This window comes from Arachis ipaensis, chromosome B03, assembly GCF_000816755.2.
Source record: "Arachis ipaensis cultivar K30076 chromosome B03, Araip1.1, whole genome shotgun sequence".
NCBI classification, from domain to species: domain Eukaryota; kingdom Viridiplantae; phylum Streptophyta; class Magnoliopsida; order Fabales; family Fabaceae; genus Arachis; species Arachis ipaensis.
Window position 1 is genome coordinate 40,602,530 of NC_029787.2, and position 11,789 is coordinate 40,614,318.

The following is an 11,789-nucleotide window of genomic DNA, read 5'->3' on the forward strand; positions in this document are numbered from 1 at the left end:
AGAATAATTTTTTTTAAATAAAATAATAAATCATGAATAATTTATTATTTAATTTTTATAAACTCGGATTGTTACACCACCAAGTCCAATCTCCAAGTTCACCTCCGCCAAGTTCAAGCACCACCAATGATCAACTTAATGCCTCTAATACTCAATCTACACTATCTCCACATAATATACACAATATTCAATCACTAAGGTTTTGTAAAATTTGATGAACACATGAAAAAAGTGGCTCTTACCTTTACCCACTGAAATTGGTGATGAAACCTAACTAGAACTCAAGCTAGAGCTCCCCAAAAGGACAAGAATCACCAAGTTTCATGAACACACAAGCCAAAAATGTGATTCTCATTCCAAATCAAATTTGCATCTTGGTGAGGGAGAGGCTTATCGAAATTTTTAGATAGAATTGATTGGTGGTTCAAAAAGGGTAGGCTAAGGGAGAAGTATCCATGATTATTTGGATTAGCTCAGAATAAAAATTGTAGCATTAGTAATTGCAATATGTGGGATGGACAAAACTGGATTTGGAGTTTAGAATGGAGGAGGCAACTAAGGGATTGAGAAGAAGAGGATTTTGTAGGTTCGATGCACTCATTATCAAAGGTGACGATTAAAAAAGATGAGGTGGATAAGTTGTTATAGAGGCTTGAATCAAAAGATGATTACTGAGTGAAATCATTCTTAGATGTTTATAAGAATAGAGAAAGAGGTGTTGAATAAAATATCTACAACTTCTCAAATAAACTATGGAAGGGCCTTGTATCACCCTGTGTCGAGTTACTTATATGGTTTATCATATTGGAAAGATTGAATACTAGGGGTTGACTATGCAGATTGGGAATGGTTACTCAGAAGGATGGTTGGTATGTGCTTTGCGGAATTGGGAAGGAGATCATTCATCATTTATTCTTCTCTTACACTTGGTCTTGGGTGGTGTGGGGAACTATTATTTAGAAATGGAATGTTTCCTAGTTTGGTAGAGATCCACTAAAGATTGAATTGATAATTAGATGGATAGAGGAGTCCATAAGCATCGAAAAGAGGAATAATATAGTGAGGATTTGGAGGAGCATCACAATATCAGGTTGCATGGTGAACAAAATACATACTAGAGAGAATTCCACAACGAATGATTTTCATGCAGATCCTTATTCAGCTACGATTGAGTACAATGATTGGAAAAGGTGAGAGTTTGGTGGTCATTTGACTGTATGCAACAAAGTTTAGGTCGATTCATTTGATCACAACAACGATCCCGCCATAGTAACAACCACCCCCACCACGACAACTACCACCACCATAGCTACACTATCCGCCCCATCACCCCTACACTATTCACCCACTACAAAAAATTCTGGTAAAAACAGCGGTTTTTTTTGTATTTACGGCGGTTTGAAGTAATGGCGGTTTCATAAAGCGACATAATTCTGGGCACCATTCTGGTTATTACGGCGGTTTTTTGAAAACCGCCACAATTTTCTGGGTTAAAATGACGGTTTTTGAATAGGTTAAAATGGCGGTTCAAACCGCTGTTATTTCCAGGGTTAAAATGGCGATTCTTGGATAGGTTAAAATGGCGGTTTGAACCGCCATTATTACCCTGACAGAGTGGCATTTTAGTTGGTTAAAACGGCGGTTCAAACTGCCGTTTTTTTCGAGGGTTAAAATGGCAATTTTTGCATAGGTTAAAATGGCGGTTTGAACCGCCATTATTACCCTGACAGAGTGGCGTTTTGGTTGGTTAAAACGGCATTTTTGAACTGTCATTTTTACCCTGACAGTAGCATTTTGATTGGTTAAAATGGTATTTTTGAACCGCCGTTTTACCCTGACAGTGACATTTTTTATCGTTTAAAAAATAATTTTTTACCGTCATTTTTATCGCGTTAAATAAATAATTTTGTGATTAAAATTTCACAATAGCAAAAAATCATAATCCATAAATGAAATATTATAGAACTCATAAAAAAATATTAATATAATATATAATTTTTTATTATTGAAAATCAAAAGTAATAACTCCTATACAAAACCTTGTCTTACTAAACTTACCAAAATACAAGCATTGCAATAAACACTAATCAGTCAAATCTACCATCCAGTTCCCTAAACTACCTTGAGCAGCAGAACTGCTCAGATTTTCAACAAACTTTTCAACATGAAAAGCTTCATAGTAACCCAACTTTGGTGATGAAAGATGATCAATTGAAGGCACAATTTGAGTGCCTGTACTCAAGAGCCCCTCCAAGGATCAACATGCGAGGTTTATCAACTTTTGATGTCATGCGACGATGAGTCACATTCTTCTTAGAAACAACTCCTTTAACAACCCTACTGTAAAAAAGAAAATCTAATAAGTATGACAACATAGAAATCACGTGCGGAAAATCAGATAAATTATAGCATTTACCTTTCAATGCGGCTAGCACAAGCAATGCATTTGACTTTCACATTTGCAATTTCCTTTTTTTTTGGTTCAGAATCTAAAAGAGGAGAAAACAATGAAATGAAACAAGTAAACAACATCATATATTATTGAAAACATGTTGGAGTGTGAAGAAAGAAAGAAAAAAAAAAGAAACTTGCCTAGTAAATCTTCCCAGTGGTTATGTTATTATCACGAGTCAACTTGATATCCATAAAGCGCTCATAGTTTCCAAGGTCTAGGTCCACCTATCAAGATTCATCATTTCTCTTTTTATGATTCTACTAAAAAAAGTAAGAAATTAACAAACACCATGTGCTTTTGATCTATTCACTCAGAAAAATTTTGCCTAAAGTTGCTACCTAACAAACACCATGTGCAAAATTTCACATTTTCTGTGCACATTTTAAGTCACCTCTCAATGAGGGGATAAAAGCTAAAAACCTAAGGCTCCAATTGAGCAACATATCAATTTTTTATTGAATCTTAACATGAAGGTTCTTAAAGATTACTATTAAGAATGAAGTAACAAAATTCATGTCCAGTACCATCATAATTTGTATAAGAGATTTGATAAATGGAGCCTGTTAATTTGTTTAAAGATATTGGACTCTTTTGATTCTTTTAAATAAACTATTTAAAATAAAAGAAAAGTACAAGAATAAAAATAGCTATAGTTGCATATAATATTATATTATATTATTGTTACTAATGAAGAGAAGATCAGATAGTGATTGTTGGATTAAACAAGTGATCAAGACCCCTTAATTACTTGAATAATATTATATACTTATATCATGGATCACAATGTCATAGAAACAAAAAAAAATACTAATATAGTACAATTCATCACTATAAAGTCAACCCATTTTTATTCCTTGAAAATAAATATATACAAATGTGTATAGATTTTTCAAATATATTCCCATTCTTACTTCCATGAGAAAGTATGCGAGGGAGAATAACTTACTTCCATCTTTTAAATATATTCCCATTCTTCTTATTCTTTTCCGTCCCCTGTCATATACTCCAAAATAAATAACCAGTGTTTGTTAGTATAAATAAATAGCAGGCCATTTGTTAGTATAAATAAATATATAATCTAAATGAATATGAGGTGTGTAGATTAAGAGAAGAGAGCACACTGAATTAAGTGAAAATTCTCCAGATTTAGCAGCAAAGGGTGTTGTGATGTATCTTCTAGTGGCTGTGAATGCTTGGGGATCAGCCAAATTGAAGTTGTTATAGCAGTGGACAAAGATATATGACATTTTTTTCTTCCCTTTCCCTTCTAGGTAGTTATATACTCCTTCCTCCTCTCTTATAACAATGGACAAAGAAGACAATGAATGCTTAACGGATTTTTGAATCCAAGTTCAGCTGTTGTCATATCTCTCTCTCTCTCTCTCTCTCAAAATTAAAATTGAAGAATGCAAGATCAAATTTGTAATAGATTGCAAACAAGTTCATCACTACAAACTAGTTATTCTACATTAAATATTATATGTAGTAAAAAGAGATTCAAGGCTAAAAAACTTAACTAGTCAAAGACATACAGCTAAACATAAGTATACTTCCTTTTCTTTTGGTGGAGAAAAGAAAAGTGGGATCAAGGTTGCATCATTTCTACTTCTAGGCCAGTGCATGCCGAGAGCCCCAATGACATCTCAGCGTATTTATTATAGATGGTCTACAACCAAGGACTAAAAGAGAATCAAACCCAATTCCTTTGATCTTACCAGTTGAGCCAACCCTTATTTGCAAAATCCTAGAAGATCATCCTTCCGTCATTAACATCATCCACTACAATATTTCCATGATGCTGCATGGCCAAGTTAAATATTAGTAACACATGAGAAGAAGTATCAAATCCAGCTAAGCTATTAACACAAAACAATTACATGTCTTGAAATAGTGTTTAAAAAATTGATCTGAAATGAAATGAAATGAAATAATTGTATCTCACTTTTTCTTCTCATGCTGGTCCTTGACAAGAAGTGCAGAACCAAAAGCACCTTTTTCGATTTTCTCAAGTACTTCGTATATATATATATATATGTTTCCACTGTTGATGCGCCTCCTTGGTTGAGAAAACACTGTTGCGCCTCATCATATATATATTCCCACCATTCAATTTCTTTTATCTAGTCATTTTTTGTACATCTATTCTTAATCAATGCATTTTGATACAAATTAAAATAAGAGACATACATTACAATCTCGTATAGATCTTTAAGATTATCAATAAAAGTGAAATACCTTAACAAAACGAAGGTGAAGAACAACAAATTTTCCTGCATTACTACCACTAGCACCAGTGACTTCTCAGATGTAGTTGGGGCTCATTTCTCCATCAGCTTGTTGAGGATATCGCAGCCGGTTTATAAGAGCATCTCCGAGTGTTCTGATATGCGGAACACAGATTAAAGCCTGAAATAGTTATTAAAGTTCTGCAAGTATGATAATTGTTAATTCAGTAACTTCTAATTTCTCCCATTCCCAAAGGTAGAAAGTGTCACATATTTGACATTTGACATAGAACACACAAATCCAACCATCTAATTAATCACCTTTTCAAGTTTTAACTCATTTGACACTAGTAGAGCCATATTAAAACAGCAATGAAGAGATGATGATGAAACAATTTAGTTATAGTCAATTTTGAAATAGTTGAGATTGTGTTTGGTTTCACCATCAATCTCTTTCAATCAATTTCCAGAGTGTTTTCCTCTTTTCTTTTATGGAAATTGAACAACAAAATATGGCATATACATGCTGAGAATGAAGAACAAGAAATATTTTGATTACTATGCCGATATTCAAACCAAATTAATTAAATTTGTTCATCTAATCTAAGGCAAGCCTAAGACAATCGATTAGAATGAAATATTTTCAAGAGAACAAAGGAAAATAGGGAGAAGAACCTACTCGTGAGTCTGCCGGAGGAGAAACTCGCAGCTCAATAGCTGGATAGACGAGATTGCCAGTGTAGAAGAACGCCACAGGAGGAGATCACCGCTGGAGGAGATGTCGCTAGAAGAGACGTCGCCGAAGGAGACCGTCACTGGAGAAGACGTCGCAGAAGGAGGTCGCCGCTGGAGGAGACGTTGCCGGAAGAGACCGTCGCTGGTAGGAGGAGATCATCGCAGGAGGAGATTGCCATTGGAGAAGATGTTGCAAGAGGAGGTCGCCGCTGGAGGAGACTTCGCCGGAGGAGGTCGTCGCTGGAGAGGATTGTCACCGGAGGAGAGACCGTGACAGAGGAGATCGCAGTGGCAGAGCTTCAAGATTTCTCTCACCGTGGCAGCATTTCAATGAAGGAATGACTGAATGAGGAGGAGTTAATTTAGGGTTGGGAATTTTATACAAGTTGATAATGGCATTTTAAAATTGCCAGAATCCAAAACAATCGCTGTTAATTACAAATTAATTACGGCAACAGTAAGAAACGACGTAATATTGAAATATTAGGTCGTTTTTATAGAACCCCCATAATATTAATGCCATTTTATATCATTATTTTTGTAGTGACCACAGTACCCGCCACACTATCCACCTCCACCTCCATATTATCTACCACACTATCATCCACTGCCGCTCTACTATCCACCACAGAACAACCCTCCTCCACTATACTATCTACCACAGGATCCACCTCAACCACCTTATTCGCAGCAACATCAAGAAGGGAATGTTGAAAGTTCTTCAATATCTCATTTTTTAGAGTTGGAACCGGACCAGTTTCAATTTCTATTTTGGAATCCTGCCACATCAGTGATAAGCAATGCTCGACAACAGCAACCATAGAATAAAGAGAAATCACATGCAGGTTCCGTCTGTCATGAAGCAGAACCTGGTCGTATGTCACTAGATGCTCATGCTCGTCGTGGTGTTAATAATGCTGTCTCTTGTGTGAATGTCTATGGACGAAGAGGATGAGCAGGAATCCGATGACGCAAGCATGGGTGACAGCGATGATGGTGATGATGATGATGACTCCCCACGTGGTAGTACAAGCGGTAATCACCAATGCGATAGTGTGAATGAGAGAGCATATTTTCTTCTGACTCATGTAGCTTCACCGGATACACTCAGCCCATCGCCTTTCATGAAAATGCTTAAAAAGGGCATATTTCACATAATATTTTAGTGTAGCATGCTCGTGGGTACGCTAACAGCCAACTAATTGAACTCAACATACAACTCTAGTGTCGGCACTTGAGCTTGACTCTATCGATAAAGCATTAGCATCTCTAGCATAATGGCTTCGTCGGTCACATTCATTAATTGAAACTATATCACACCACCGAGGCATAACACCAACTGCTTGTATAAAATGCTTCTGACTCTTTTTGAAATATCATCGTATGTGTATTGACATAGTCTATTTTGTAGCTCTACAAATAACATCGTGCAAGGAATAATAAAAAAAGTTAGACCCCTACAAACAAATTTCACACCTTCAGTTGTGTATGGTATAACCTCACCATCAAAATGCACTAATAAACTCATGTTGCCTTCCATTACTCATAAAAAAGTTGTTACACCACTCTAAACTAAAAATCTAGGAGACATTGAAATTAAAGAAAAAATGGTAGAAAAATAGAAAACACAATTTTGAGAGGAGACAAAGAATGAGTGTCTTTTTCATCTAAGTTGGGTAGTCTCCATTAGGAAAAAAAATATTTTTATGGATTTTTCACTATAAAATAGTCAACTTTAGCTACATATAATACTAAATTATTATTATTTCTCATAAAATGAGATACTAAAATTGTTAAATCAACCTGCCAAAGAGACCTTCTCGCTCTTTATGAATTACTGACAATATCATATCACTTGCTTCTAAAACTATACATAGCCACTTTTTCACGGAAAAAAAATATTTTCTTCTATTTTTTCTCAACTAACAAGGTGAGTTTTTAATTTAAAAAATAAATTTTATTAAATTTATTAATTTTCTTCATCTCGCTATTAGCGAGAATACTTTCAACAGCTTTTAAAAGAATTATCTCGCTATATGCGAGATATGTGATTTCGAAATAAAAAAATATAAAAGTTAAAAAAAATATCTCACTATTAGTGAGAAGATTGGAACCACTACAACTAAATATATCACTCTCCTTCCCGTCCCGATGCATAACTCCAAAAACCAATCCATGGCCATGGAACTAACGTGTCCACGCTATTTATTGATACATGTTCTTGTTATTTTTGTTCTCCTATCAAACTATCACCTTTTACAATGATGTGTACGGATTCTTTTTGAGAGGTAAACTGTCAAAAAAAATATTGTATACTTCTGTAATTTGTACCTTTAAATATTAGATTAACAATGATGACATTAAAATTTTAATAACATTAGTCTACCGTAATGGGTTCAAGGATGGGTATTGGATGTAGACGGAACATAGAGAAGTAGACGAGTAGGAAATTAACCAGTCTCCCTCTTTGAATAGGTTTGATGGTCAATCAACGAGGATTCGAGTGCTGAGAGAACTAAACATGGAAGAAATGAATTGGGAGGATAACCAATAGAGATACAACAAGATGGTGTTTGATGCAATAGGTGTTACAAAGTTGGAAGAGGCTGAACAAGAGCCTAACCCGGAGGCAAAGAGATTGTATCATATGTTAGAATCTACCGCAAAACCTTTGTTCAAGGGGTGCGTTCATTCGAAGTTGTCTGCATTTTGTTAGAATGATGAGTATTAAGTCAGATTCAAATCATACCCAAGAATCTTTTGATAAGTGGGTCACACTTTGCAATGAACTGGTACCTATCGGGACTACTGGCATCCCCTGGAGCCACTACGAGGCAAAGAAGTTAGTTTCGAAATTGGCTCTAAATTTGGTGAAAATTGATTGTTGTTTGAATGGTTGTATGTTGTATTACAAGAGGGATGCAGACCTAACTGAATGTAAATTTTGTGGATCACCGAGGTTTCAAGCCGAGAGAGAACAAATCGGTAAACGGCAGTTAAAGAGAGTTCCAATGAAACGGATGCACTACTTGCCTTTAATCCCTAGGCAAAAACGATTGTATGGATCGATAAAATCAACCCTTCACATGACCTGGCATAGTAACAACAAGAAAGATGATAGAATCATGACGCACTCGTCACAAGGAAAAGCTTGAAAGCATTTTGATTAGGTCCATCCTACATTTGTGAGCGAGCCTAGAAACATTAGACTAGCTTTGTGTTTTGATGGGTTTGCACCAAATTCCAATTTCGGTAACGCGTACTCTTGTTGGCCTGTAGTGGTAACACCTTATAACCTGAGTCACAAAATATGCATGAAGGACCCATACATGTTCCTAACTTGCATCATGCCTGGTCCCAGCAATCCAAAGGCCAAAATAAATATCTTCTTGCAGCCCCTGGTGGATGAGTTAAAGGAGTTGTGGATCCATGGTATAGAAATGAATGATATTTTGACGAAGACAAACTTTCAACTTCATGTTGTGTTGATGTGGACCAGTAACAACTTTTTTGCATACGGGATGTTATCAGGTTAGTCAACTCAGGGCAGAATGGCAAGTCCCATTTGTATGGACGATACAAAGGCATTTTGGTTGAAGAATGGCGGTAAGAATTCGTAGTTTAATTGCCATCAAAGATTCCTCGACATAGATCATCCTTTTCGGCGCAACAAGGACTCTTTAAAAAGAATAAAACTGAATAAGAAGCGGCACCCATGATGTTGGGTGGCAGGCAAGTTTGGCTTCGTATCGGTGGAATCCCAAGTATCATCGATAATGGGTCAGGTTTAAGACCTCCGGGATATGACAGGGAGCATAATTGGACTAAAAAGAGTATATTTTGGGAGTTACCTTATTGGAAACACAACTTGGTTCGACATTGTCTTGATGTGATGCACATTGAAAAAAACGTATTTTATAATATCCTGCACACAGTAATGGACGATGAACAAATAACAGATAGCGATAAGGCTAGTTAGACTTGGTGGACATTTGTAGGTGGCCATATCTGAACTTAAAGAGACTTGAGAAAGGACGGTTGGCTAAAACAAAGGTGGTGTTTGCTATAACGAAGGACCAGAGACAATATTTGTAAGTGGATTAGAGAATTGAGGTTTCTTGATGGTTACGCCTCTAACTTGAGCAGGTGTGTAAACGTCTCACAGGATAGGCTTGTTGGATTGAAGAGTCATGATTGTCATGTCTTCATGGAGTCTTTGCTTCCTGTTGTGTTCAGAGAACTTCCAACCAACATTTGGAAACCTCTCACAGAAATAAGTGAGTTCTTTAGGGAGTTTGTGCTACTAAACTTAGCATTAATGATCTCACAATCATGGACAAGAACATTTTCATCATACTTTGTATGCTAGAAAGGATATTCCCTCCATCCTTTTTTGACATTATAGAACACTTAGCAATCCACCTACCATACGAAGTAATACTATGTGGGCCAATCCAATTTAGGTGGATGTACCCATTTGAGAGGATGATTGGTTCATTCAAGCACACCGTGAAGACCAGAGCTCGAATTGAGGACAGCATCTGCAAAGCATTCCTAGCTAAGAAAACATCCGCATTTTATTTTTAGCCTCATATTGAGTCACGTAGAACAAGGGTTGGAAGGAACGATGAGAGGGAAAAATTCTCGTCAAGTGGAACAACATATCCAATCTTTACTCCTAAAGGATCTGCAATGGGTGTGGGCAGTGACTACTGGTTAAAGTAGAAGGAAATCGATGTCACACATCTGCATGTGTTGCTTAAGTATGACTAGATTTCACCATACCTCATGTGAGTTTTTTAAGTCTTCATAAATATTGCAATCAGTAAGATATTAACTTCTTAATCTAATCAAAACTTATTTATCCTATTCTATCATATAGATTATACCAAGAGACAAATTCTCATACCTCATTGAACAATTTTTCACATTGGTTCAGAGAATATGTTAGTGTGTATCTAGCTAACACAACAAATTGGAAACTAGTTGCATTTAGTTGGGGCTCAATTAATAAGAGTACAAGCTACCTGATATACAATGTTAATGGATATCGATTCCATTCTTTACAATGATCCATTGGAAAGAAAACAAATAACACCGGAGTTTGGGTTCGTGGGGATTCAGGCGGTGGTCATTCTGATTGATTTGGTGTGTTGCACAACATAATTCAATTAGAGTATTTCTGTCGTACTACATATAAGGTGTACGTGTTTAAATGTGAATGGTATGATCCAAGTTCGCGACAAGGAACACGAAAGCACAAGGACTACGATGTCACTGAAGTTAATGTAACTAGGAAATATAGGCACTACGATCCTTTTATTCTACCTCAAAATCCACGATATGTATACTATTTGCCTTATCCGGGTTCATGCAAGTCTAGTTAGGTGGTTGTGGTTAAGACTAAGCCAAGAGGTCGCATTGAGTCCAATGGGACAGAGAGTTAGGAACCTTACCAGATTGATGACCCAACTTCAAAAATGGTGGTTGATACCAGTAATTCAATCACCCTTAGGTCGACTGTTATGGATGATGACATCATCGACCTTAGAATAGATGACGACGCACTACCACCAGAAGGAAGACGGGGTCGATGGCAAAGAATAAGAGGAAGATCAGGAAACTACCTCGAAAGAGGAGGATGGTGAACCAGAGGAAGAAGGTGATGAATCTGAATAGTGTTAATGTAAATATAGTTCTATCTTATGTATTTCTTTACCAAACTTTGAGAAGAATGTAATATAATTAGCATTGTTTTAGATATTTCGATTACCATCATTCCGTATTTTTAATTTGTATATATGATATTTCACATCAGGTTTAAAACACTGTTTTAATTATTAATTATCAGGATACATTATAAATGGACGAAAAAAAAAGTATTTACCGTCGGAATATACTGATGATAACAGCCTAGCTAATTTTCCAAAAAAATTAGAAAAAATATTTCAATCGGATTAATCCGCCAGTAAGGTGGCGCAAAGTCGTATAATTTGGCATCAATGTTACCTTCGAAAATTTTCTGATGGTAAGTTGCAACAGATTTCGTTTTCTTGATATCTATATTCCGACGCAAATTACCGTCGGATGCATAAATCTGATGGTAATTTGTTACCGGCGAGGTTATTCCGTCAGATTATTTCGACACAAAATCCGACGGTAAACAGTGTATCATTGGATTTTATTTGTTTTTCTGTCGGTAAATCTAATGGTACTCAACGTTTTTCTTGTAGTGAATTATCTACTAACAATTCACAAATATTTTAATTCAAGGTTTAACAAAATATACTCACAAATCTTTATAAATATAAAGATTCTTATGCAAGTAACAACAATTTCATCTGAAAAAAAAAAAAAGAAAAACACATTTAAAA

The 11,789-nt window shown here is 35.9% G+C and overlaps 2 long non-coding RNA genes across 7 annotated transcripts; both read right to left on the reverse strand.

Annotated features, from left to right (window-relative positions):
• Positions 1,980 to 2,495, reverse strand: LOC107630375. Of its 2 annotated transcripts, none has more exons than XR_001618263.2 (2): positions 2,417 to 2,495; positions 1,980 to 2,337 (listed from the first exon to the last, which is right to left on the reverse strand). It is a non-coding gene; the product is annotated as an uncharacterized LOC107630375 (long non-coding RNA). The 2 variants fall into 2 exon arrangements; XR_002359290.1 differs by having other exon boundaries at positions 1,980 to 2,340.
• Positions 2,593 to 5,788, reverse strand: LOC107630373. 5 transcript variants are annotated; one of them, XR_001618260.2, is made up of 6 exons: positions 5,360 to 5,788; positions 4,691 to 4,835; positions 4,398 to 4,594; positions 4,171 to 4,253; positions 3,402 to 3,448; positions 2,593 to 2,679 (listed from the first exon to the last, which is right to left on the reverse strand). It is a non-coding gene; the product is annotated as an uncharacterized LOC107630373 (long non-coding RNA). The 5 variants fall into 5 exon arrangements; XR_002359289.1 differs by having other exon boundaries at positions 4,398 to 4,575; positions 4,691 to 4,881; XR_002359288.1 differs by having other exon boundaries at positions 3,402 to 3,458; positions 4,398 to 4,575; positions 5,360 to 5,787.